Source organism: Pseudopodoces humilis, chromosome 3, assembly GCF_049639895.1.
Source record: "Pseudopodoces humilis isolate 2021_Gansu_Grassland_sample_001 chromosome 3, ASM4963989v1, whole genome shotgun sequence".
NCBI classification, from domain to species: domain Eukaryota; kingdom Metazoa; phylum Chordata; class Aves; order Passeriformes; family Paridae; genus Pseudopodoces; species Pseudopodoces humilis.
In genome coordinates, this window is record NC_142202.1 from 108,934,057 (window position 1) to 108,961,263 (window position 27,207).

At 40.3% G+C, this 27,207-nt stretch overlaps 2 protein-coding genes across 9 annotated transcripts in view; one reads left to right on the forward strand and one right to left on the reverse strand.

The window, feature by feature from the left end:
• RUNX2 (RUNX family transcription factor 2) overlaps positions 1 to 27,207 on the reverse strand; it is a 218,109-nt gene that overhangs the window by 161,264 nt on the left and 29,638 nt on the right. The gene's annotated exons all lie outside the window — the stretch shown is intronic.
• Positions 16,962 to 27,207, forward strand: part of SUPT3H (SPT3 homolog, SAGA and STAGA complex component) — a 253,602-nt gene continuing 243,356 nt past the window's right edge. For 2 of the 6 annotated variants that reach the window (XM_088052748.1, XM_088052745.1), the window contains exon 1: positions 16,966 to 17,071. The gene's annotated coding sequence lies outside the window, so the exon portion shown is untranslated. Of the gene's footprint in view, positions 17,232 to 27,207 lie in introns of all 6 variants that reach the window. The other 4 variants (XM_088052750.1, XM_088052747.1, XM_088052751.1 and 1 more) reach the window with 3 other exon arrangements.

The following is a 27,207-nucleotide window of genomic DNA, read 5'->3' on the forward strand; positions in this document are numbered from 1 at the left end:
TGTGTGTCTGTGTGTCTGTCTGCGCTGGGGGGTGCGGGGGATGTGGCCCTTCCGAGAGCTGTTCTGAGCCCCGAGCCCGGCACCTCGACCCAGCCGGGTTTGTCCCGCTGGACGCTGCGCCAAAAGTCGGCGGAGCTGCCCCGGCGGAGCTGCCCCGCATTCCCGAGCTCGGGCTGTCCGAGTGCGGCTTTAGGGCTGGGCGTACCTCCGGGGCTGTTCCTGCACCCGCGGAGCCTCCGCGCCCTCCTCCTGTCGGGCGGCACCGCTGTCCCCGCGCCTTCCTGCCCCGCCACCCCCAATTTCTGCGCCCTCAGGGCAAACCCCGGCTGTGCCCGGGGAAGGTGCGAGCAGAGGCGGCGGCGGCTCCTGCCCCGCTCGGCTCCGGAGCAGAGAACAACCCGCAAGCTCCGCCGATCGGTCACCGGGGAGAGCTCTCGGCCCGCGCACCGCGGCTGCGGCTGCGGCTGCGGCTGCGGCTGCCGCCCCCGCTCCGCGCCCGCCGGGCGCCCACTCAGTCCCGGCTCCGCAGCCGTCCCTCCATCCACCTCTCCATCCATCCACCCATCCATCAACCCATCCATCCATCCCTCCGTGCCTTCCTCCGCTCCGCGGCTTTCCCACGCTTCCCGCGGGGAGCGGCACCCCCGACCCGCTGCCTTGCAGAGATCTGTGCCCTCCGCTTTTCTATTTCCTCAATGCTTTTTTTTTCTTTTTCTTCTATTTTATTTAATTTTTTTTTTCCTTTTCTTTTCCCGGCCCAAGGTTGCAAGGGCTCTGGAAGTTTTTTATCCCGTTGAGAAAACGCGATCCACGTGGATAACGCTGCAAACCCCTCCTGAGCTTGCCCTGCTTCTCCTGTCAACCACAGGGATCTGCTTTTCCCCAAAAGTGGCCACAGGCGTTTCCAAGGCACAATTACTCATCACCTATATGGATTAGTATATATGCATAAGCTCTGGTTTGTTGTGGTTGTGATACAGAAAATACATTTTTTCATACTTATTTTGGCAAAATATTTATGTCCATAGATTCTTTTGGCTTCCTTCCCCCTTCTTTAGCTGGCTCTAATACATTCCCAAAGAGCCATTCCAAAGGCACTAGAAAGAAGGCAAAGAGTTGTTTTATATCCAAATGCTATATGAGCCTGACAATCATGATTTATTTCATTTCAAACAAGAAGATACGTTTCCACGTTTAATTAGTCACACTAAAAATTTTACAGTCACCTCTCTTCCTACTAAAATAAAATAAAAAGTTAATTAGGATAAACTAAAATAAGTCATTGGAAGCTACCAGTTTAAGGTCACCTAAAATAGTCCAGGGTTATTTATAATGTAGAAATAAAATTTTCCACTGAGTGCCCTAACAAAGTTTCAGGTATCTGGCACAGCTGATTTTCAGTCTCCATGCAAAAATATCTTTCTGCTGAACATTTACACATTTAACAGGAACTTACTACAGAGTCTGGAACAGATCATGGCTCAGAGCTCTAGAATTTTATTTAAATGGTTATGGACAAATTAATAAAAGTACCAGTAATGTTTATGGACCTACATAAAAGCTAGATGGGATTTTTCAGAAGAATTCATTCATGTTATGATATATATAATCTGGAACGTTGGCTTGGATTTGGCTGGAATGGAGAGCAACCCTGCTGCTCAGCTTTTCTCGGGTTTTATTTCAGAACTTCTCGGAATTTTAGCGCTGGTTGCAAAATGGGTCATATTTTAAGATCTTAGAGAATTGTAGGAGGTTGGGGAAAAAATGTGCTTGCGCTGCAAGTTATATCTTAACAAACACCTTCAGATCCACTTTACAATATCAAATTTTCATTAGTATGGCTGGGCTTGCTGCAATTTAAATTGTCTTTTAGCTTTTTCACTTTTAACTGTGTTGTGAATACAGCCATAATTAGACTGCTTTTGGACAAAAAGGTAATGTTTTAAAGAGCACTGAGTTTGTTTACCATCACATTTCTAAAACATAGGCCTAGTACGTGCCTGTTGTAAGTACTGGGTGCTCAAGATGAAAAATAATTATCAGATATGAAAGATTCTAACCTGGATGATGTTCCCTAAATAAATAGTTTCGATGCCAGTTTTCTGGGCTGGAATGTGCTGCAAAAATTATGAATACAGAATTTATTTTGAGCCTCTCTGTGTATGTAAATAGCCTTTGTAAAACGGGAATAAATGAATGGGTTCATTTGGTTTGTTATTGTATTTGATATTTTTAGCCAGAGCAACTACAGCGATGTCAGCAATTATTACTATAGTGAAAGAATTGCCAATGTTCTTGTTTCCAACATCTACCTTCCCGAAGTTTTTTATTCACTCATGAAAGTGTGCATCGAGCCAAAATATGTGAACTTAAGTAAACTTAATGCTAGAGCAGGTTTTTCCCAAACTTCCATTCATTTCAGTAGGGGCGAGATAAGCTCCAGTGTCTCTTGGCAGCGCTTTACTTTCACTTTGGTTGGAAGTTGACTGTTTGCCCAGCTATTCTTTGCCTTTTCTTAAGTATGACAAATAGTAACTCTAGATTAGCACGTTATTCGGTCTGCTAAGTAGGCGTGTGGTAATGAGTTCTGTAACTGCAGCATTCTTACTCAGACTATGGATTACTGTGGTTTGTTTAACTACTGTGGCCCTGCCCCACTGATTTACAGCCCAGATAAAAGAAGATTCTTTGTGTCCTGAAATTAAAGCTTTTAATATTTCAGCATCATGCACTGCTTTTTAGCATTTATAGTCCCTGACACAAACAAAAGCATAAAGATTTGATAGACAGGCTAGAAAATGTTTGCATAAAAAAAATGAACTAGAGAATTTTACTTTTCCCACCAGCATTTTCAGTACGAAGTGAGGACTGAGAGCTGAGACTCTTGTGTTCTGTCTCGGGATCTGTTGCTGAATGCTCTGGGATCTCACACAGAACTTTTAGCAAGTTTTCCTTGCTAAAGAATGTGGTCCTAAGTACTACATATATACATTTTGAGACAGAAAAATATGTGTTAAATTCTCAGAGATCCAAAGATGAGCAGGGCTTGGCATACAGTAATACCAGGAAAAAAATTTGGAAATCTGGTAGGAAACCTGCCCTGTCCCTGCTGAAAAACTGTTGGCTTCTCCATGGCACAGAGAGAAACACGGGCTGTACAAAAGACAAAGTAAACAATTACTGCTCCTGTATTTTTCCTAAATGATGTATTTTCTGCTTCTCTAATATGCAGGGACTGCAAGCCTAGGTGTGGGTCCTGCTGTAGAGTTCTCCCATTTCCCTCCCTGTCTGCAGCTGCTTATGCCCCATTGGGATTGCACATATTTCAGAAAGGTTTAAAGCAGCAAATGACAATGTCATCATCATCATGAGGAAGAAATGGCGGCCTACTTGTCATCTTGTAACGGTGTTGGAAAGAGAAAGTATGACCTGTGCTTTCTGGCACTAAAAATCTGAATGTGTAGTAGAATTAGAAAAATGTATGGCTTGTCTTTCTCAAATTTTTTTTTTTTTTTTGACTGCAAAATAAGAGCTAAAAATTAGCTGTAGGAAGTTGCTATGGTCCTCATAGTTAGGGAAAAATTAATTTTTCATGGCAAGACCAACATTGTCCCTTTCCATTAATTCTCCTTCCAGCTTCAGTTTAACTCATTTCAGAGTGAGGAAAAAGGTTTTGTTTTTTTTCCCTTGGATGAATTCAGATTAAATCAGTATGTTGTGTTAGAGATAAAAATGCTAAAAAATGATAACTTTATTTTTTTTCCTTATTTCAGCATAAAAGCAGCATGAGCCAGAAACTTCACCGTTATTTTTCTGTTGAACTTAGTGAAAACTGGTTCTCTTGACTAACTATGGGGAAAGTGGGTGGTATAGCTGTAATTAAAAAGGGTTTATACATCTGGAACCTTGCAGAGTCCCTAAATTTTGCATGCTGTTTTTTAAGAGTCTAATGAAGTGCTCTCTGGCCAGATACAAGCTCAATAAAGCTCATGCAGGAGATACTACAAGATGTAATTCAGTCTCGAGTGGGAGAGGGTTATTTAGTGTTTCTAACCACAAGCACAGCACCAGATCCTTGCATTTACTCTCTCAGTGTTGCAATGGTGATGATTCCCATTGTAAATCTATTTTCAATAGCATGGATGGCAGGAAAAAAATGCTTTGTTAATAAAACAAGACTTGAAGCTGAAGCATTAGAAAAACACTGAATAATGACAGGCTTGTTCTGAAAAGGATGAAAACAGACAACTATGAAAGAGATGGTGCAGTCTACAGGAGTGAAATGGAAGGAAGGAAGCATGTGGTAATGGAAAATGGAACAAGCACAATGGGCAAAGCAAACCAATGCTTTAAGGACCATAAGAACTTTTTTTGCTTTTCTTTCCTGAAAATTCACTCAGGCCTGATCAGGGCATCACGAATAATCATATTTATGGTGTGACATAGTGTAATCCTGAAAATGCTGAGCATACATCAGCAGAAATATGTGTGTGCCCCATATCAGGTGTGGCCTTCAGCCCTTGAGTGTGGGGGCAGAACAGGAGCAATCCCTTAAGTCAAGTGCTGTGGAATTGGCAGCCAAGTTACAGGAGACAACAGTACCAGTCCCAAAACAAGCCACAAGGACAGGTGAAAAAAAAATTAGACATCACAGGAACGATTCTCTCTAGTAACAGAAGACCAAAGATCTGGCAGAAAAAATATTATAGGTAAAGCTGCCAGCAGTATCTGCAGTTAAGCTTGTCTACCACTTTCCAGTATAAGACCTTGTTTTCACTCACATAATGTTGCCAATTTTTAGCTGTTCAGGATGATCTTTTCAATCCTGAGTCTGCCTCAAGCTGAATTTTTTGGAAAGTTGCAGCAGAAATACTTTTGCTGCTTCTAAGATCAGCATTAAGAGAAAACACATTGTTTCCCAACATTTTAAGATTTCAGTCCAATATCTATTTGAGAGGTGGGATGGGAAGTTTTACTGAGTAGGAGAGGAATAAGGAGGAAAAAAACAGATAAGTTCCTTTTGTTGTCCCTGACCAAAAGGATCTACCCGAACTCGGCTGAGTTAGAAGCTGCTGAAAATTGTTGAGGTTTTTCTTGCGCGTGCTCAGTACAGATGGAGGAGTTGGCAGCTGAATTTTGCAAAGCCTCCATGGCAGCACTGGGCTTGCTAGACTGGATTGGATCTGTAGTCAGTCAAGTCTGACCAATATCTAGTCTACCCTGACAGTAGGCTGCACTGCTTTAGAGGAAAGGATAAGAAACTCTTGAGTCAGCAGATAGAGATGGGATCTATTCCTCCTTTAAGGTCTCATCCTAGTTAATAGTAGCTTATAAAAAATATAATCAGAATGACTGTCAGCAGTTCAGTTTTAAATTGTGTCTTTTAGAAGTCTATAATTCAACCATAAAAATTCCTTAGAGGCTGAAATCTAGCTTATATTCTTAGTTCAGAAGTCAAAGTTCTCTACAGATTTTTTTTGGTAGTCTGTTTTGAAGTGATAGAAAAAATAGTCATATACAAATTCTGGACATTTCTTTCACAACACACTTCATCATTCAGTTATGATAAGCATGATAAGTTCTAAACTACTTGTTTCTAATGCTGGTCAGGCCCTAGAAGGATCAAGAATAATTAAAATCTTAACCATTAACAGCAGACATTCAAATATGAACAAGGTTCTCTGACCTTGGGATATTAGGAGCATTATGATATTAGGAGCTTATGTGATGTAATACCAAAACCTGCTATTCTAGTTTACCATATAAATATTTATATAGTTTATTAAATGCACATATTGAAAAGCAAGGGAGAATCATCTGTCTTCTCAGAAAACTCATCAGGAAGACAGTCACTTAGATGTTCTCCTGTTTGAAATATAAGTAGAATGGCATAACCTGGGTGTATCCAGGTGGTACAAGCAAGAGGTCCTCAGAGTGGGCAAAGCAGACGCAATACCTTTCTTCGAAGACCACAGCAGCTCTCATTACTACCAAGCTTCTCTTTGTACTGCAGAAGATAGAGGAGCTCTTCCCACCCCTGGAATGCTTTCAAAGATACCGTGCTTCACCCTGAGGTTAGCGCGATTTTTGAGCAGATAAAAGCCTTGTACATGAAAAGGCAGATCCCACCCTCTTTTATTTTTTATTTTTTTTTTAACTTGTTAAGAAAAGAAAATGCTTATTCTGTCTGCAGTTCCACTGATTTCAGTGGGAGCCTTTGTGGAATAAGGTGCTGCTTCACATAAGAAGCAGAGGCAAGACTTCAGCTAACTTGCTGCTTCCAGTTACTCACTTTATCCTTTCATACTTCCTTGTCCAAATGTCCATCTTGGTGAAGAACATGTTATTATTTCAGCTCATTATTTCCACTACATTTTAGAGAGCTGGAATAATTTATATTTTTAGGCACGAAAAAACTGTCTTCCACTGTTTTTGACAATTGAAGGATGGAGGGAAGCAGAGGAAAGCTCTATTTACTAAACACCACATGTAGATTACCACTGATAGTTTTTCTAAGGAAATTTATGACCTGTGTGGAGTAAATAAACTCCCTTTTTGGTGAAGAATCTGCAGCCAATCATTCATGCTTGCTTAGAGACGTTACTGTTCAAGTTGCTTTTATGTGGAAGCCTACAGTAAAGGGTGATGTTTTGTCTAAAATAGACAGTTGGCAGCTAAAAAAGAAAAAAACAAACTATTTCTAACATTACTTATCATGAGATTCTTGCTATATTATGGAACATTTACTCTGGTTCAGGAAAGAAAGAAAAGATAATGACAGGACAATTATAATTCTTGTAACTAATATGTTATCTTCATGCACGCACTTGCATGCCTAGCTCCATTTACTGGCAAGTTATGGCATTTTACACATCTGAAATAAACAGAGAGCTCTCAGTGTGTTCAGAATGTTTAGCAAGTCTGAAAGCTGTTTACTCTGTACCTCGGGATAAATGAGAATGGGACAGACACTTTGCTTCTCCTGGTTGCCCACCCTGTATTCATCATCATGCTCCTTCCACGCCCCCCTTCCTCTACCCATTTTATGTTCTACATCCAATAGAGACATAACTATTTCAGGCAATCATGAAAACTAAGTGAGAAAAAGAAGTAAGAAGAAGGTATACCATGTTTACAGAAATATGTGTTTCTCATGTACAAGTAACTCAGTGGCTTTCAGCTCTACCCCTCTTGATTTACATTGTTGTGAAAGGGGAACTGGGCTATTATTAAGTCAACCTGATTTAATAGATGCACACAATGTGTTTGCTTATTTTCTTCTATTGTATATGAAATTATCAATACAAACTTCATTAATTCCACATTCCACAACAAAAGTATTCTGAATTTAAAATGAGCCTTTCAGAGTGATGATCCCTTGTCCTTAACTCACCCCACTTCACATGCACTTCAGCATGTGGGACCTGTAATGTTGCTGGAGCTTTGCCATCTCTAGAAGAATGACCTGTTTTTGATGAAGGGTGTCAAAAATAGTTCTCCACCCTCAGATCCACTCAAGTACTAGGAGAAGTAGCTGCCTCACTGGTGTGGACAAAGTCAGGTAAGTTCATTGTTGAGCCCTGTTGAGGGCTCAAGGGACAACTTGCCTGCATGGGATTTGCCTCGAAGTGTACAGAATAATTTGCTACAACAGGTGTTGAACTCACTGACTTTGTCCACAGTGAATGAGCAGTTGTTTTCAACCCTGCTCCAAGATGTTTGGAGAGTGGGCGGGCTTTTTGACATCAGTTGTCAAAAACACGTTGTTTCTCTGGGTAGGTACATGCCTACCAAAATATCCATGCTCTGAAAGGCCCGAATCAGTAAACCTGGGATGGTGCAAAGTCCCCTCTGACAGCATGGCCTGCGAATTCCTGTGCTGATGTACACCTGCAGGATGTCAGATGATGAGCAGGACTTTTAATGTACAGTCCCTTATCATCCACGTCAATACAGAATTGAAGGCCACAAGCCAATTTCCAAAGATGATGCTAATTTAGAGAACAGTTAGTGGAAGAAAATACCCATGCTATAAGTGATCAGAGCTCTCAGCATGTGAGGCTGCTGACATAATAAATAGTGCTGAATCTTGCAAGCCCTTCACACACTATGTGCTCTTCTGAGCCCATGTGAAAAAACATAAGAAACTATTTTGCCAAACTAGACTGGGTTGGGTTTCTCTATTTCTTAAGATGCTCATTAATAATTGACCAACTCTGTGGAAGCATCATAACAGAAGTGGATTGCACGAGAGGTTTTCTTTTTCTTTGGTATTTATTTTTGCAATTACGCAAAGAATAAACTGGCATATGAGGAAGGAAACTGAAGCAGAAGTTATTTTTCAAGTGGATAAAAGAAGATGCTATTTTGTACAGAACAACTTCTAGCTGACCTTTGCAAAAAATGCCATAAAATACTATTTTGGCCACAAATGGAGCAACATTTTTAGAAGGATTAATGTTTAATCTGTCTGTCTGTCTGTCTGTCTGTCTGTCTATCTGTGCAGGACTTTAAAAAGAATGGAGGAAGCTAGCAGTCCACTTTTACTTATAATTGCATCTGTAAAACTTTAAAACTACAAGATCTTCCTCTGTTGTGCTGGATGCCATTAGAATTAGCATATTACCACAGAAAAGGAATCAAAGGTAAACAGTGAACTTCATAAGAAATCTTCCAAAAGCCTTCCATCCCTCAAAAACTTTAATTCCCAACAAGACCCCACTGTTACAAAACCCACTAAAATATATGAACTGTTCAGTAAGCTCACAGAGTTGATAACAGTCTGAGTATTTTTTGATAATCATAAAATACAGAGCTATATTAGATTGGAGAGGGCAATTCTTTAAGAATTTTGAAACCCTGGACAAATTTCAGAAGGCTCAATCATCACACTCATACTTGCAGGATTCTTTTTCTTTGTTTTGAGTTGACATTTTCTTTGGTCATTGTCACTTTTGGATTTTTTTTTGGCATTGTCTCTTTTTTTTGGCATTGGTGCATTGGTACAGGTTTCTATCACACTGCATGTCCTGTCACACAATATTGCATGAGTACCATGCAGTCATTCCATGTCTTTCCTGACCCTGGATGTTAGATGAATGTAAGCCTAAAAAAAGAAAAGAAGAAGAAAAAAAAAGACACCTAAAAATCTAAATATTTTACAAATGTTTTTAAAAGGAGGGATAAAACAGGTAGCAAGCATAGGGAAAAGAATCTCTCCTGATTCAAGAGCTGTTTGGCACTCTGTAGACATTTCCCAGTAAAAATGCTTTAGCTGATCACAGCTACAATATTGGCTCCTTGGAAAGGTTGACTGGGTATATCCTTTGGCTGATCTGAACACACTGCCTATAGTTTAAAATCAACATCCTGACTTTTTCATAATTTAAAAACCATATCTAAATCATTACTGTAAGTGTATTTTAAAATGGCTCTGTGTTTTTCATCATGATACTAAGTTGAAACTGGCAGAATGGAAGTGGGAGAGAAGTTGCAAAGAAATAAAAAAGTATCCTGCTCTGCTTCTCAGCTACAGGAATGACCAAAGCTGCCAGAGAAGCACCTTATACAAAAGGAAGACTGTAAGAAGAGCTAAGGATATTCTTAGGACCACTGTTGAAAGCAGTACTTCTTATCCAAAAGAAAGATGGAAATATGTAATTGTATCCTTCCTTTAAAACCAGGTCTTGCTGCTTTCCTGTGTGTTACAGATCACACGTTATTTTACATTGGAAGCTTGGTGTTAAAATCTAAAACCTAAGGGCCAAGTTCTGCCCTTAGATACACATGCACCAGTCCAATGAGCTCAAAGAGAGCTGTGTTCATATGTTTAGCAATGGAACTTGGCCCTAAATATTTAAATATTTATTCAGAGGGAGAAAAAAAAAAAAACAAAAAAAACCTTCTCTGATATATTTGTATCTCATATCTAATGTACACAGATTATCACCACTGGGCACCCACCCTGAGAAATAAGAAGTGTTAGAGAACCATAAACTGAGCATTCTACCTGCTCTACATGGTCAAATAACAAGAATTTGTTTCAGAACATTAAGGAAATTAAATCTTTAGCAACCTGTGGCTGATGTTATTTATTTTGCAGTCCAGTAGTAATTTGATGGAAATTGCTGGCGCAGTTCCTACATCTCAAAAAATTACTGTTTTGAATGGGCTGATTCTGGAATCTTTCATTATATGAATATGCAATCCAGAAAGAACTACTGTCGTCTGTATTTTTTTCTGCAGAAGAAAGCTCAGTGTTCTGGCTAATTCTCACTTGCCTTCCAAAGGCTTATGATTGGAGTCCTCAATAATCTAACCATGTCATTTGGAAATAGTTAACCTGAGGATGCCACCTGCTCTCCTTGGCAAATGACCCAGATCTGTTTTTGCTAAGGATACAAAGGATTCAGAAACCTGCAAATTTTCCTCAATCAACATATTGGTATATGGTATATACAATTGGTATATCTAATGTAAGTGAAATTGGTATATCCAGTGTAAGTGGAAAGTAACTATATATAACCACTATTTTCCTTGGACAAATGACAGAGGAGAGCTGAGTTCCAGGTTCAGACACCTAAATTTGTTGACTAAAAGTAACTGTTTATGCTAGCAATTTAAGCTACCATGATACTCAATAGTGACCTAAGGCTCAATTCATTTGCCTACAATTAAGCTTCCAATGCCATTACAGCTGCCTTGGGCTACCTGAAAAATCACCATGGAGCGGGCACATCTGAGTCAGGATCTGTGTGAGGTGTTTTGGAAAGGCAGGTGGAGGGAGACAGCATAGCCCAGAGGACTTGATATGGGATTACTGAGCTCAGCCCTCACAAATGCAGTCAGTGGCTTCTATAGAGCAAGTTTAATGGCCACAGATGAAGGCCTGCTTTTGGAGGAACTGGTTTCTTGCCTGCACTGACCATGGGAACTGGGTTTCCATTGAAACCTACTCCTGATATCAAAGTTTCCAGAATACACCCTGATTTTGGGGTAATCAGTATGCTTCTGGTTCCATCAGGCTTAAGGTACCTTGGTTGTAGATTTTGTGCAGTGGTTTCAGTGAAATGCTAGCAGGCAGGAAAGAGTGATGGGCAGCTATGATTACAGGGCTCATGAGTGCTTCTTGATACTGTGCTTCAGGGAGCTCCTTGAGATCTATCTGAACATTTAGCCAAGACTGCTCCTTAGCTAGAGCAGTCTCTGGCTACTAAGTGTCAGCTCTTTACATTGCTTGGGAGAATTGGCACTTGGTCTGCTGTTTACTGCTCATTTTTAGGTGACAAGGATATCCAGCATACTGCTGGAGTGCTCTTTTCAAAGCTGCATGTTTTTTTGGGCGCACACTTCAGTTAATTTCATAAGGAAGACTCTGCACCAAAGCTCACTTTATGCTTTTAGAGTCTTTTCTGGAGCTCTCTAACCACAGAGGTTGCGCTTGAATATCTCTGGCTATAAAGGTCCAATGCATGATGTTGCCAAAATGCTGTGACACCCGTGGGAAGAACAAAAGCATGTGTGGACTTGTTAAACTCATTAATAATCATGACCAGTTGGGCCCTCTACCCAGATCTTGCCTCAGTAGTAACAAGGTGAGTTAAAAGTGATGCAGGAGCAAGACATTCTTTGCTGCTACAAATCGTGCTTTTGGTTTGCTCTGGTGGTTATCTTGGTTGATATCAAACCTCAAGCATTACCTGAGATAAGATATACAACTATTAGCCTATGCTTCCTTGATTGTGTGTGGCAACTCCCAGCCTAATTTGTGGAAGACATGGTTTTGAAAAGGGCACAGGAAACAAGCACTATTTAAGGCACAGTCTCAGTTAAGGCAGCTGATTGGACAGGCTGGAGAAGTCCGTGGCTGGGAAAAGGACTCCCCAAAGTAGTTTTTTCTTCAACTGAATTGATTCAGATCAGTCAGGAACAAAACTCTACTTTTATCTTGTTTCATGTTTAATTCATATGCTGCTTACTTAAGGGTGTGCCCATGGGGTTGGCTTCTGAGAGAAGTGCTAAAACATGTGCAAAATGGCTACTACAGATTGAAGGTCTCGATCACAACTGGAGTACACAAAACAAAGCTCTGTCCTCAAGATCCCGGTGCTACCTAATTCTGTCTCTCCAGGTCTTTAATTTCCAGCCATTGGAATTGCCTCAAATCCATTTTGGCACAGAATACATAATTATTTTCATATTGTGCTAGTCTACTCGCCTGCTTTCATCCCTATGAGCCAGGAGTGAATAAGAGTTGGCAACTTTATACTCGACTATTATATTGCAGAGTACACTTTAATCAGCACCCTAATAAATAGCACGCCCAATTAATTGGGATATTTGCCAGCAAACCAATTCCATTCCCTGCGCTTCAGTGGCTGTAAATGATGGATAAATAGCATTCTTGATGTTCTGCGAGCATATTTGTTGTAATTAACAGGTATGAGTTGGTGTTTGCTGGCATGTGTTTCCTCAGTAGCTTGCTCCCTTTTTAGTAGGCTCCCAGTTCCCATGCAGTTACTGAAAATAAATAAAGAACAGATTTCCCTTCCAGTATTTACTTAAATCAAGGTAATCCTTTTGTATTAAAAAAAAGAAGTAATCTATACATTACATTGCCACATGGTTTTGACAATAAAAGGTAGTAATATAATTAGCATGTTTCTGTTTTAATTAGTATGGTAAAGAGGTCCTTGCCACACCATGGAATAATTTACAATAAAGGAGAGATTTCTGCTGCAGCTCTCTAATGTTATTTTTTTTGACCAGGGGTTGCACAGTGGTTGACTTTAAAGCCGTATTTCCTTGAGGGACATCCACAGAAATACCATCTATTTTCATAAACTGGTATATGCTATGATTTACTGTAGACATGTGACAGTTTCTCTTATTTGGACATCCTTTGCCAAAAAAGTAAATAAAAATGAACATGGTAAACTTTTCTAATCCCTGCATTCCTCACAGATTGCTTTAGTGGTGACTGAAAAAAATATTGGAAGTAAAGGAATATGAAAAGGGAAATGGTACTGGAGAAATCTCAACAAGGGATCTTAAAAACCAGGATGGCTATGGATCAGCAAAGGGTAGAAACATTTGTGTAATTAAAGGAGAACATAATTTGTGGGTTATCTGAAAAAAATTGTCCGGGTTGGCATTTACTTTGACTTGTTGGCAGGAGGAAAAGAAACCGCCCTGTACCACTGTGTAAGGTTCCTTATTAGTTGTGGCTTCTGCAGAGACTCCATCTCCTCTTTGGAGCATGGAGGATTTCTTTCATTACATAATCTGGAATTTTTATTTTTTTTTTTTTAATAGATTGAATTTTTTTTTCTCCAGTGTGTGCAAATTCTCTTTGCCCCAGTGCTTCTATACTGAGGTTATTATGCTGAAGGAATGCAAGCGTCTAGAGTAACAATGGTTCATTTTCCTTTAATGACTTTGTCGACAGGATGGAGACATTTTTGTGGTGTGATGAATTCACTTGGTCTCCCGTTGTGTTTTCTCCACATGCTTTGGAAACTCTCTCTCTCTCTGAGAATTGTGGCCATCCACTCCAGCAAGAGCTTCATTACTTTATATTCATTGTATTTAAATGACACCCCAGTGGTACTGACCTCCTGGGATGATTGATGTAAATTATATGCTATGTAGGGGGAAAATAAAATCTTTTTCTGACTTTTTATGTTCTGCAGAGAAATAAAAAGTGAAAACAAATGACAGAGAATATCAGGGCTATTCAAAGTGAAACTTTGTAAGCATTATGGTTTGAGCAGACTCCAGTTTGTAAAAGTGCTGAGACAGTTCATAATGACCTCATGATCTGAAAGGTGACCTGAGAAGGGGGAAATAATTTTGTATGTGCCCTTTTTCGGTTCTGTATAATACATAACAAAAACCTGATCATGTTTTTTTTTCCCGCTTTGCAAGTATTGTAAGAATTCAGACTTGAGCAGGGAGCAGCCTCTGCACTTTTATCAGCTTGACAAAGGCACATTATTAGAAGGGACACCTCAGTGCTCTTTCCTCCTGTCTTCTAGCAGATTTTCTCATATTGACTCTGGATTTTGTAGCCAGTAGGTATCTGTCTTGTTCAATTATTCTGCCAGGAGTTATCACCTATAGGAGTGGCAACAGGGGGAATGTTCTCTCATCAGCCCAACTCATCATCGGGCAGGAACTTCAATCCCTCATGAACTGGTAACCTCTCACTGCAGGCAAAAGGGTTCTGCACAGCAACACAATTTGTCAGGAAATGTTTCTGTCAGTGCTTTTTCAGGCACCTCACCAAGTCACACTGCTTCTATCCAACTCCTGGAAGTTATGTAGCTCACACTGGATATGCTCAACCATATCATCCCAGTAATTCCCGTATTAAAATTACCATATGGGACTGGCATAGTAATTTCTCTATTTTTTCTATGTTCTTATATTATTCTGTCCTACCAATTCTGAGATATATAAAGATATGCATAGAAATGTCAGTAATATGCTGCCTCGCCTCCCTCAGTTTAATGTAAGCTTCTGACAAATCAAAGAATTTGGCTAAAAACTCGAGTCGCCTCAAGTTTTTCTGCAGTACTTTTCATAACCTGACAGAATGTTTTGATTCTTCTTTTCTCCAGGAAAATGCTTATTGATAATCCTGCTTTGGCTGGGGTTGCCCAGATATTTTAAAATATGTAACAGGAAGGAACTGTTCAGGCCATCCTTCTCACAGCAATGACTGAAGACTTTGCTGTGCAGGCAAGAATCAGCAGAGTGAGGCCTTTCATTCTCCAGGATAATATCTTGGTGTTTTGCCCTGTTGCTGTCAGTGCTCGGGCTGGTATCGGCTTTACTTCCATAATCGTAAGCAGCAGCAGCAGCAGAAGGGAGAGGGGCTGGCAGCACTCGGCAGCGAGCTGCAGAATCACCTCGTCTTTCTGAGGCTGATGTGGGAGGTGGGAACAGGGAGGAAGCAACAGAGGGGACTGACAGAGTGTTTATATGAAGTAGCAAGAAGGACAGGGAGTGAGCAGTAGCCAAAAAAAAGTAAGGACAGCAGAAGTCAGCTAAGGGAAAAAGAAAATAAGATTATTTTCTACTAAACTGGAATTCAGATTGTCCCTAGAGTGTTAAGATCACTGCAGTGGTTGCCAGAGCCTTCTTCTTCTTCCTTTTTTATCTAGGCCCCCAAAGAATAAAATACTGATATTTACATAAAATTACAAAGTCTCTAAACTGTCAGTTTTTTAGAATTAATCCCAGTAAAATGATATAAATCCTGCTTGGTGTGTAGGCAGGAGTTTGAATTAAAAAGGGACTAAGGAGGGCAAAGTAAAAGAGCCTAACTTTTGAAGTTATATGCCCCACAAACGTTTCAGGAAAGTTAGATTTTTTCCAAAGCACTAATGGTTACTCCACTTACCTCTGTTGGTCCCATTTATTAGTTCCCCTTTATACCATTGCACACATCAGCCTGTCTACCAAGAAACCTGCATGTCATGAGTGGAATGACCGAACTAAACTCATAGAAACCTACTATTAGGAGGTGTCCAAGGAAGAACTTGAAAGGAGGAAGGAAAAGTTAAAAGAAAGGAAAGGTTGCCTAGCAATGCCCTTCCCCATCAACCTGTTGAATTGGCAGGATATAGGAAGAGGAAAGCCACCATTGCCAGGAATCAAGAGAAAAACATGGGTATGTAACCACACCAATTCACTGAATCAGCACAGAAAAGAACAAAATATTTCAGCTGGAAGGGACCAACAACAATCATCCAGTCCAATCCCCTGACCATGTCAGGACTGATGCAAAATTAAAGCATGACCAACATTAAAGGATAATGATATTGTTCCAATGCCTCTTATACAGTGGAAGAAGTAGAGCATCAGCCACCTCTCCATAAGCCTGTTCCAGTGTCTGACCACCCTCTCAGTAAAGGAAGTCTTCCTAATGTCCAGTCTAAATTTCCCTGGCTCACCTTTGAACTATTAGTGTCATGGCTGAAATAGTACAACTGGGTTTTGCTGTTGTACCATTGGTGTTTCCAAGGGTAAAAGATGAACACAGGTTGCTGTCGTTCACACTGCTGTTTTTGAATGCCTGTACAAAGCTGTGGCTGCAGAGATGAGAGTGTGCTGGCACCTGTGCTGAGGCCAGACACTTGTGTATGCCCACACCTCTCTGCTGCAGGCACATCCAGCTGTCTGTCCCCAAAATCCCCAGGCTTTTGGGACTCATAGCAGCCCTGGAGCCCCTTCCTGCTGCTCTCCAGCAATGCCTGGCACTGAAGGGGAAGAAAAAGGTGGTCATGGCCCACCAGGCAGCACCTGCAACACCATCCCTGGAAGTGTTTAAGGGAAGACTGGACTGAGGAACACGGTCTGGCTCCCAAGGTGGTGATCTGTCATAGGTTGGATTTGACAATCTCACAGGTCGTTTCCAACCTAATTGACTGTGTTATTCACAGAATCACAGAATTGTTAAGGCTGGAAGGGACCTTGGGAGACCATCCAGTCCAACCCCTCTGCCAAGGCAAGATCACCTGGAGCAGGCGACACACAAAGGCGACCAAGTGGGTTTGAAATGTCTCCAGGGAGGGACAATCCACAGAATCCCTGTGTAGCCTGCTCCATTGCTCTGTCACCCTCAACGTAAAGAAGTTCTTCCTCATGTCTAGGTGGAACTTGTTGTGTTTCATTTTATGGCCACTTCTCCTCCTCCTGTCGCTGGGCACCACTGTAAAGAGCCCGGCACAATCCTGACACCCGCCTTTGCGATATTCACACGTATGAATCCCCGGTGATCCTGCGAGCGGCGGAGGCGGGAGGAAGCGGCGGCAGCCCCGCCTCACCCCGGCTCCTCCCCGCGCCCTGGGAGGCGCCACCGCCCCCGCCTCCATCTGCGGGGCGGCCGCTGTGGCGGAACCGGCTCCTCCCCGGCGCGGGCGGCGCCATTTTACCCGCCCCCCCCCCCCCTCAGCGGCCGTGGCGGGCGGGGGGGACAGCGCAAAGCCGCCGCCGCCGCCGCTGCTTTTCCGTCCCCCTCGTTTGTCGCCTCGGTCCAGGCAGCGCGTGGAGGGGAAGGACCGAGGTTCAGTTCCTGCCCCTCGCTTTCCCCTCTCGGCTGTCCGCACACGGGGTGGGGGGACCGGGCACCACAAGCTGCTCCTACCTTCCTTCCATCCTTCCTCCCCTGCACATCTCAGCCTCCTCATCCATCCTTCCATCCATCCCCAGGGGTGAGCCTTTGAGTGAGTCACCAGAGAGGGCACGCAATTAGGGAGTGTGTTGCTATTAATTAACTTAGCGAGGCTGCTCGTTGTTGGGGCCTTCAGGAGCATTAACGGGGCTGTTCCTGCCCGCGGTACCTGTGGCGCGGGGGGTGCGGGGGCGCGGGGTTTTCTGGTGGCCTTCAGTGTTACATTGGACCCTGCCCTGTCCTGTTCGTTTTGTCTTGCAACTAATTTAGGAGGTGTTCCTACGACTCCTTTTTATTTTTCTACTATATATATATATATTTTAAGATTCTTTAAAATTACATCACAGTGGCCGAGCTTTGGCCTGCAGTTCAGTGTACTGCTGGTTGTTAATTTCTTCGTGTCACTCTAATGTTGTGAAATGTGACTGGTTTGTAAATTTCTTCTGGAGGAAATGGATTTTACTTATTTTGCCCGAACAGGTGCGGTGATTCCCTAACTGGAACCCTGTGGTATTCCTTATTTGGAATCTGGTGCATTTGGCTGCTCGTTCTTGAGAAATTTTGGATACGTACATTGATGCCCTAACTTAAAAGTATTCCTGATATGCCAAAATGTTCTCACAAGGTCTGTCTATAGTGTTCCTTATAGAGGGTATTAGTCCTTACAGGAATTAGTGGTAAATGATAAAAGCTTAGGACTGACGGTCCAAAAGAATGTTTCTCTGTGTTAGCTGTAAGTTATTTTTCCACTTTAGAATATTTTTATACTTCCTGTGTACAGATCAACTGCTTCTAAGTTCCTAGAAATGACACAAATGGATGATTTGCAGTTGATGGCTGCAAAGCATATATACATGCAAAATATATATTACTGTGTTTGTGAAATGGGAGCAGGAACCTGGTGTTGCAGACAATGCAAATTTGCTGTATGGCATTAGTGTTAGTGATTTATTGTGAGACGTTTGATTTCCTACAAGTGAATCTGTTTCAAGGTTTGCAGCAGTGTTGGTGTTTCACTAAAATTTTCTTTTGAAGTCTTTTCTGTAACTCCAACCTCAATCTCTTGGTACAGGCCTCACTTTCCCTTTGGATTAAGGTAGCAGCGTTTACTTGGCAGGATGCAGGGCATCCACCCTCTCCCTTTTTGCATATCGTTCTTTACTGTTGGCCAGATCCAAGTGGTATGGAAGGCAGTGTCGGTCCTTTTGTTAACTTTGGTGGACTTTACACAGGCTCTTCCTATTTGCATGTTACTAATATACAAATCACATTTTGTTTTATTTTGGTTCCTTTTTATCCTGTGTATTGTTGCTGTGTAGATGGGAATGTTGATGGCAAAAGTAGATTTCTAAGTGTAACAGGATAAAATTATGGTTTTGGAAAGCCTCATCTTTCTCTGCTTGTGAAAGTTTGAAAAAGTTAGTTTTCAGTTAAAGAGCTTAGCTGTGATGATTCTGAAGAAAAGTTTGAGCTCTAACCAGAATATACTAAAACTGCAGGAGGAAAAGCTCAAAGTTGTGTTTCTGAGATGTAAACAAGAAATCCTTTAGTGGCATTTAACTTGTGTTTTTCAGATCTATGGATTTGAAGTCATTGCTTAAGATTTCACAGAACTCTGTGGCCTTTAGAGCCTCTGAGTTTCATAACCAGCTGAATTACTCTCCTGGGCTCAGTTCTGGCTAGTACAGAACGGAGCTGTTTGAGAGTTGATTGGTCAATTAGTAACTTGTCACAGCTTAGGCAAGCTGTAATTTAGCAAGCTACAAATGTTTTAAGAATTGCCTACATGTAAGAGTGTAGAGCAACAGTGAACATTGTTCATGTTGTTACTGCTGTTCTGCTGGGCTGCCCTCGAGCAGTGAGACCAGCTAGACTGTGTCTTTCTAGGTCATCACTCTAAGGGTGTTCTACGGCACGAGGCCAAACCAAGGCAGTGTAATTATACCGTAGAAAATAACTGAGTTAATGCTCTTGTTGCAATTGGAAATACCCAAATGTGTATTTGGCCTGTGTTCTCATGGAACCAGGCAGTGGTGACTCAGTTACAAGCTTATCTGGAGCTGATCAAAAAATCTGCCTGTCAAAGGTACTGAAAGTGGTATTGATTTGATCTGCAATCTGTGTTTCAGGTTCTTGGCATTTGTAGTGCTACGTGGAGTCGTTATTAATTTTAAGTAATCTTAGTAAGTGTTCTTTTGCAAGCTATCACAGGTGAAATTTCTATTTATAAATAATCTTTGGCTTTTCTCTACCCCTGTATTTTGCATACGTTTGAAGTATCATGTTTGATTACAATCAGACTTTCACAGAGTCAGCTGCAAAGTTTCTAGTTCACACAGCTCCTTGAGCCATCGCAAAAGTAGTAGTAGTGGAAAAAAGGGCCAAGAGCTTGCTTGGAAGATGTGATTTCCAATAGACTTTTGTGGAAATGTAGGCTTTTTTACTTGAAATGCCATTCAAGCATATGATTTTTAAAAGCATTTAACAATGAAGAACTCTATTGATAATTCTTCTGATTAGGCCCAGTACCAAGGTGTACCTGGGAGAAATGTGTATTCATTTTAGCAGGAACTTACTGGATATCATCTGGGACTATGTGATCTCTGAAAAGGGCTGGGTGGGCCTGAATGTCACTGACATATTTTTCGACAAACTCCTAAAGAGCTAACTTTCATGCTTTGACCTTATATTAAAGCCATGGCTGTTTTTCCTGTAGCTTTACTTGATTTAGATGTTGCATAGATGAACAACAATGGAAGTAGACATTTTCCCCTCCAGAGAATTTATACTTGTGGTGGTAAGCACTGATTTCTGAAATGGGAACAGCCCCACAACAAGAATTGGATTTTTTTTTTAAATAATCTTAGCTATAGATTTGGCTGCTCATTCTTGATGAGGAATTTTAGATATGTATGTTGATGCCATAACTTGATGGTATTCCTGATATGCCAGAATATTCAATTAAGGTCAGGGTGGAACTATGAACTAATATTATGAAATGATTTTAATTGTATTTCACATAGTGAATCAAACACAGCTCAGGGTGATATGAGAGAAGGGTTGATGTAATCAGTGTGATATGTTGGGAAGATGCCATTTTGAAAGGAGATGAAGGCAGGTAAAGGTTTAGACAGAAAAGGAAAATACAGTTTAAAGTTAATGATGACTTGGTTATGCTTCACAGAAAACATCTGTTAGTAAACCCTTAAATTTTAATTTATTTTAAATGGAGCTGAAGGCAGATGGGGACTCATGCTCAATAAAGGAGTTGCTTGCTGGCCAGTGAGCAGTAAAACGTATTGACAGGGCTAACCTGACCTCTTCCCATTAATACAGGAATGCTTTACTCGTCAGAAAAAGCAAAATACTGAGCAAGTCACAATGGGGGCCTGTTCATCCTTGCATGCTGGAGTCAAGTATTCAAGTCCTTGATGACTTGGAAGCTTTTTTTTTATCACCAGACCTGTGAGCACACCTTGTATTTGCTTCACTGAAAATTGCAAGTGGTTCCCACGGGAAGGTCATGACCACTGAATTGCATCTCTGCACAATTATTAAAATAATTTGTATAGAAGGTTTGTAAAACCTGTGTATTAAGAAAAAACAATTGCTAGCTGAAATAAATTCAGGGTTTTAGGAGTCAGATTCTGGAATCTGTGAGAACTTGGCTGTTAGTTTCAGGTTGTTTGGTCTTTACACTGTTTTCTTAAAGCATTTTTAGTAAGGAAGGAAAAAGTCATTTGTGCTTAATTTGCAGTGCTGTTAACTGCCAATGTGGCACAAAGCTCTGCAAAGAAGTATGCACATTCAGTTCAGAGGGTGGTGGGTGTATATATTGGATTCATTTTGTCTGCTTCCTTTTTAAAAACCAATGTCTCACTTCTGGGGAAGGACACAGTTGTGATTAGACTGGAGTTGGGAACTCTGAGAAGTGTTTGTAAACACCTCCAGATGTCAAGACAGAGCTCTCAAGTAAAATTATTCTCTATATTTCCTAGTCTCAAATAAAACAGTAACATCTGTGTATTAGTATTCTTTCAGTAGTCCAGACCCTTCTGTGGTCTGGTTCAGACGAAGCTTAAAGTAACTGTCATGTCTAACATGGGGATGGACAAATAGTAGCTTCAAATGTGAGCACATGCATTTGGAGTAAAACACAGCAGTTATTTCATACAATGGAGTCAGAAGGTTTTATCTTAGTCGGAGGTTGGTTTAGTGACTTTTCTTTCCTTGTTAAGTCAGTGAGAGTTGTGCTTGTTTACTGCTTTCATGCTAGGTCTTCAGTAAAAAAAATGCAGAAAGACTCTGAGATGTAGAAATGAACAGGAAGGGTTATTTTATCTTCAGGGATGTTGAACAGGACAGTTCTAAAGATAAAATCATTAGGATGCATATTTTTCTTTGGATGAAAATATGCCTACATGTATTAGAAAATTTGTTTTACCTGTTGTTGTCAGCCATGCATGTTTCTTCTCTAACTTCTACATGGGAATGAATGACTGAAATGCCTTTTAAATGGACAAGGGGAAATTATGTTCAGTTGTATTCCTTGTATTCGTGTGGGCTTTCCAAGCATGTTCACTTCTAAGAGATTGTCATGGTTAAAGATGAGATGCTTATTTGTCTGGGTGGTGAAAGCTGGGCTGTGCATTGACAGCTATAAGATGAATAATTCTTTCTGGTATTCAGTTTAAAATAAAACTACCCTAAGAATCCGGTCTATCAAGTAATAAATGGAAGCAGTAGCAGCAGATGTAATGTTATCCTTAGAATGAATAGTGCATGCATTCTGCTTTGTGGTACTTTGTTAATTAATTAAAAATGAAAGAATGCTGAGATTGCAGCCTGAGCTTTGAACAATATTCTTGTGTGCAGACCTGGTGCAGATGTGTCCCTGCCTGCTCACAGATTGCTTCTAATTCTGTATTTGGTCTGACTGTTCCCTGAAAGTTTGTGCCTTTATCTCCTTGGCTTTTTAAGATGATCTGCTTAGGGAATATGGAAGTTATTCATCCTATTTCCTGTAAGCAAAACCATTTTTTAATTGTCACTCAAAAAGCTGGTAGTTTTTGACCTGAACAGGTTAGAGGATAATAAAAATCCTAAATCACACATGCACTGTGCTTATCTGAGACCCTTTAGAGTGTTCTGATTCCAGCCTGCTTGAATATCTCAGGAGAACTTAGGGACTTCACACTTAGTGTTTTAATTTTCAGTTAATTTGTGCTACTGGGAGAGTGGGTGACAAGTAAAACAGTGTATGTACTCTTGCATTTGGTTATGGGGTATTGGGTTTTTTTAAACTTATTTTTTCTAGTTTTAAGGATATACTCAGCCAGTCTTGCATGTGTTCAGAAGGATTATGGTGTGTTTTTGTCTTTTAAAAGAAGTGCAGTAACAAAAATCTGTATTTTCTGTAGTTAATTAAGTTCTTGCATCTCCAGTCCTACAAGACTGTTATCCTATACCCTCTTGTCAGCTGGTGAGGCCATGAAATACTCAGTGGTAGCAGACTAGTTAATCTAATTACTCTGAAGTAGAGGGTGTGGAAACAAAAGCATTAATTTTAATTTTGTGTTAATTCATAGTTATATTGGCTTTTCTTTCCTTCCTGTTTTGTTTGAGTTTATATAAATGAAAATTTGTCAGTCTTTAAATTTTTGCATGGTTTCAGATTATATGCAAAATGTATTTATGAAAAGACTGATGTGATAACCATGTTAGATGTATGCTTGATGAATTAAATAATTGTAATGGTAACTCCTACTCTGTGTTATTCAGTGTAAAATTTTTTCAGGGATACTGCTAGTTTTTTGTAATCCAGCAACTTCTTTAGCCTATAACAGAGACATCAGAGAGAATATCTGTAAATCCACATTTGTTTTAAACTGACCCAGTGCAGACTTATTTTTTTCTTGTGGTGAAGTGAAAACTGTGTTGCTATTAACTCTTGCTCTTCCTGGGTGAGTTTAGGTCAGATTGTCTATTAGAGGACTGTTCTGTAGTCACTGGATGCAACTTTCTCCTTGATCTTCGTGTGACGTTTCATCAGTGGAGATTAGTGAAGGTGTCTGAGTAGTACCTCAGAAGCCTTGCATGAGTGTCTTGCTCAGCCTGGGGAAGGGGAGACCTCACAGCACCTTCCAGTACCTAAAGGAGCTCCAAGAGAGCTGGAGAGGATGTGCAATGATGGGACAAGGGGGAATGGAGGGAGGTTAAGATTAGAAAAAGAGAAGTTTTTTGCTGTGAGGGTGGGTGAGGCACTGGAACAAAGGAGTGGTGTCAGCCTTATCCCTGGAAGTATTCAAGGCCAGCTTGGATGGGGCACTCAGCAGCCTGGTCTGATGGAAGGTGTCCCTGCACATGGCAGGGGGTTGGAATGAGATGAGTTTTAAGATACTACAGAATGGTTTGGGTTAAGAGGTATGATTTTATATATATATTATATGTAAATATAGTATAGGATATTGCCTAAATATATAATCCTAATATATAATATGATATATTAGGAGCAGTGGAATTCCAATTTTTATGTCTCCCAGCTGGATCTTGAATAAATACATGGGTTATACAGGTCACTTATTGATTGTAGAAAATTCAGTGTAAGGTCACATTGCTTGGTAATTTCAGAGTGGATATGGATATGAAGGAGGGTTATGCAACAAGAAATCTACCCAGGTATTTTACTGTGGTGAGAGGGATGGGCCTAAACCTGATGAGAAATTACTTAAATTTTTTTTCCCTCAGCTGATAGCTTTTGTTCTGCTGATTCACATGGAACAAGTGTTTTTTGTTATAACTCTTCAATGTAAAAGACATAGAGATTACAGTAGATACTTTTAAACATTTATATCAGTGATTATATATACTGTTGAATGTGTTTTTTACTATACATTTGATTGCAATGTTATACTTATGAGAAAAGAATTTATTAAAGCTGGGCCTACTTGGATAGGAACTCAGAATTACCAGTCCAAATAGTGCTAATCAGAAGTTATCTTCTTGATAGAGTTCATGATTAAAATGCAGCAGATTGAAATAATCTGTGACTTAATCTGAACATCTGAATTCATTTTATAGAATATGGCAAACAGCTGCATTTCCGTTTGGAGCTAAAACAAATACAGTGTATCGACCCACTGAAGATCATTGCAGGCTTTTCAGTTCCATGATAGCTGTACTTGTAGAAAAAATTGATTTGAGAGTGCTTCTGCTTTTGAATTATCTTTTTTATTTTTTTTTTTAATCTCCGGAAGAAAGGAAATAGAACATACGGAGGATGGGACTTTGATGTGTAAAGAAGTTAATTATCTAAACCATCAAACAAAATGTGGGCTGTGGAAGTAATTATTGTAAAGGGTCTGATGAGGCCTGACAAGCTGTTGGTTTTTTATGACAAGAAAATGCTGTACACCTGCTTGATTTGAAAGTTAAATCGTTTGGTTGCAATAGGAGGACCCAAGTTTGTAGTGAAGCAGTAGCTGATAAACTTCCAACTCTCAAACCACTGAGATGTACAGCCCTTCAAATTTTTTTAATCAAACTGTTCTTGTCCACTTGGAGGGAAGGAACTTAAAAAAGGATTTACTCTAGAATGGGACAAGCATGAATCACAGGCCTTATGCTGTGAAAAGGCAAGTGTGGAATTGGGCCCCATGGTTTTTGGGAATTTTGGAAGAATGTTTCATAAATTAGGAGAACAGAACCTCATGGATAAAGCACAATGTCTGTCATGGATATTCAAAGAAAACAGTTATATTCCTCAACTGATGTAATTAGATTTTAAAAAAATCTAAATTAAAACCTCCTTAAATCTGCATGTTACTCAGTTTTTAATGAATACACTGTCAATTCTCTATTTAGGAATATTGGTACTATGGTATTGAATAGAAAAATATAGCTACTAAAATTAGTCCTAATTAGTCCCAATCAAATGATGAAAAATAAAATACATATAAATTTCTAAAACTTCAGGCAGTTTCTGCTAAGATGGGTACAAAGGCAACTTCCTCTTAACTCCCTTCTATGGATATATAGAATTTTCCTATAAATATTGGCACCTTTCTTTGTTAAGAGTGTTTCTACTTGTTATTTCATTTTTAAATTCACTAATTTGACTGTTTAGGTTAGAAGACTCTGGTAACTGCTGATTATGGCAGGATCCAGACAACACTTTAGCCTTGTGTGTAACTACTCATGTGATTAAAATCAGACTTGAGTGGGAGCAAACTTGTGATTCAAGTTACACATGTGCTTAAGTGCTTACAGAATGAGGACCTAAATTAGAATCTGCCTGAAGATGAACTGAAGTCTGATAATCTACATGAAAGCATTAATAAAAAAATTAAACTTACGACACCAAGTTGGGTGGGGTAGGGAGGCTGCACAGAGGGATCTGTAAGGGCTGCATCAGTTGATCAAGGCCAGTTTTATGAGGTTCAACAAGTTCAAGTGCTGGATGCTGTCCTTAAGTCACAATAACCTTGTACAGTGCTGCAGACTGGGGCAGAGTGGCTGAAAAGCTGCTCAGTGGGAAAGGACCTGGGGAAGCTGGTCAACAGCAGCTGAATGTGAGCCAGCTGTGCCCAGGTGACCAGTGGTATACCAGCTGTGGTGTGGCAGCTGGGGCAGGGCAGTGACCGTCCCCTGTGCTGGGCATGGCTGAGGTCACTCGAGAGCTGTGTCCAGTTCTGGGCCCCTCAGTCCGGGAAGGACATTGAGGGGCTGGAGTGTGGCCAGAGAAGGGAATGGAGCTGGGGAAGGGTCTGGAGCACAGCTCTGATGAAGAGCAGATGAGGGAGCTGGGAAAGGGGTTCAACCTGGAGAGTGGGGGGGAAATTTCACTCTCGCTGACAGGAAAAGATACCCAGGTGGGGTCAGGCCCTTCTCATGTGTGCAAAGCTATAGGAGAAGAGGAAACGGCCTTAAGTTGTTCCAAAGGGGGTTCAGATATTGGGAAAAGCTTTTTTCATAGAAAGTGTGGTCAAACATTGGAACAGGCTGCCCTGGGAAGTGGTGGAGTGGATTTCTATTCTAGAAAACAGTCTTATCCTTTGAATTTTAAAATGGAGGGAAGTAGGATCTCTTCCAGCACAGGAAGCTATCTATATCAACATAAAGCTTTTATTGTAGCTACTACAAATAGTGCAAGAAATGAGCAATACAACTCAGCTGTTACTAGTGTGTAACAAGCTAGAAGACTAAGAAATATAGTGAGATTATATCCTGTTTATCAGGGGACTTACACAGTATGCAGTTTTTATTAATTTTTTTGAAGGGAAAAATGAAATTCCCTTTTACATATTTGTGGAGTTTTCCATAATTAAATTTTGCTTAGTCAGTCCTTTAGCAAGGAATTACTTTTTTAAATTATTAAATTATTTTTTAAAATTAAATAGTTCAAAGCCATTTGACTTGCATAATATTAAAGAGGGAAATGTAAATTTGTTAATTACTTCACAGAATAAGAATTAAAGTGTCCTGGATTTGCTTTGGAGTTATTGAATGAGATATTTATATAGAAAAACTGTAAGATACTTTGTGTAAATATAGTACTTGCACTGGTATGAGTATTATGATGGTGGTCAGGTCTACTCTTTCTAATGCATTACTGTTTTAAGAATTTTAAGTTGTGTGTGTGAGGGGGTTGTTTTATAAAGGAAGTTTCTCATCTCTGTGCTTATAAAGTTTTAGCTGGCTTTTTGTGAGACTCATTTTTACTCTTAGCCTCATTGAAGAAGGTGTGGATGTGATTTACTGGTGGTTAGGATATGCAGAAATATAGGAGGATTGGGCAGCAGAGGTTCTGGTATCTGTGAATACCATCTATTCCAGAATAGTGGTGTTTTCATCTTAATGCTTTTATACTGGTACATTTAGGATACTTCTAAATTGTATTTTAGAGTTAGTGCACATTTCCAATACTTTGGTTACAGTAAACATCAACTCAAGCTTTCTAGAGCCTCACATAGGCTTTTTTTTTGTATGCAGAACCTTTACCTTCCATGTTACTCCAAATATCTTTTCTT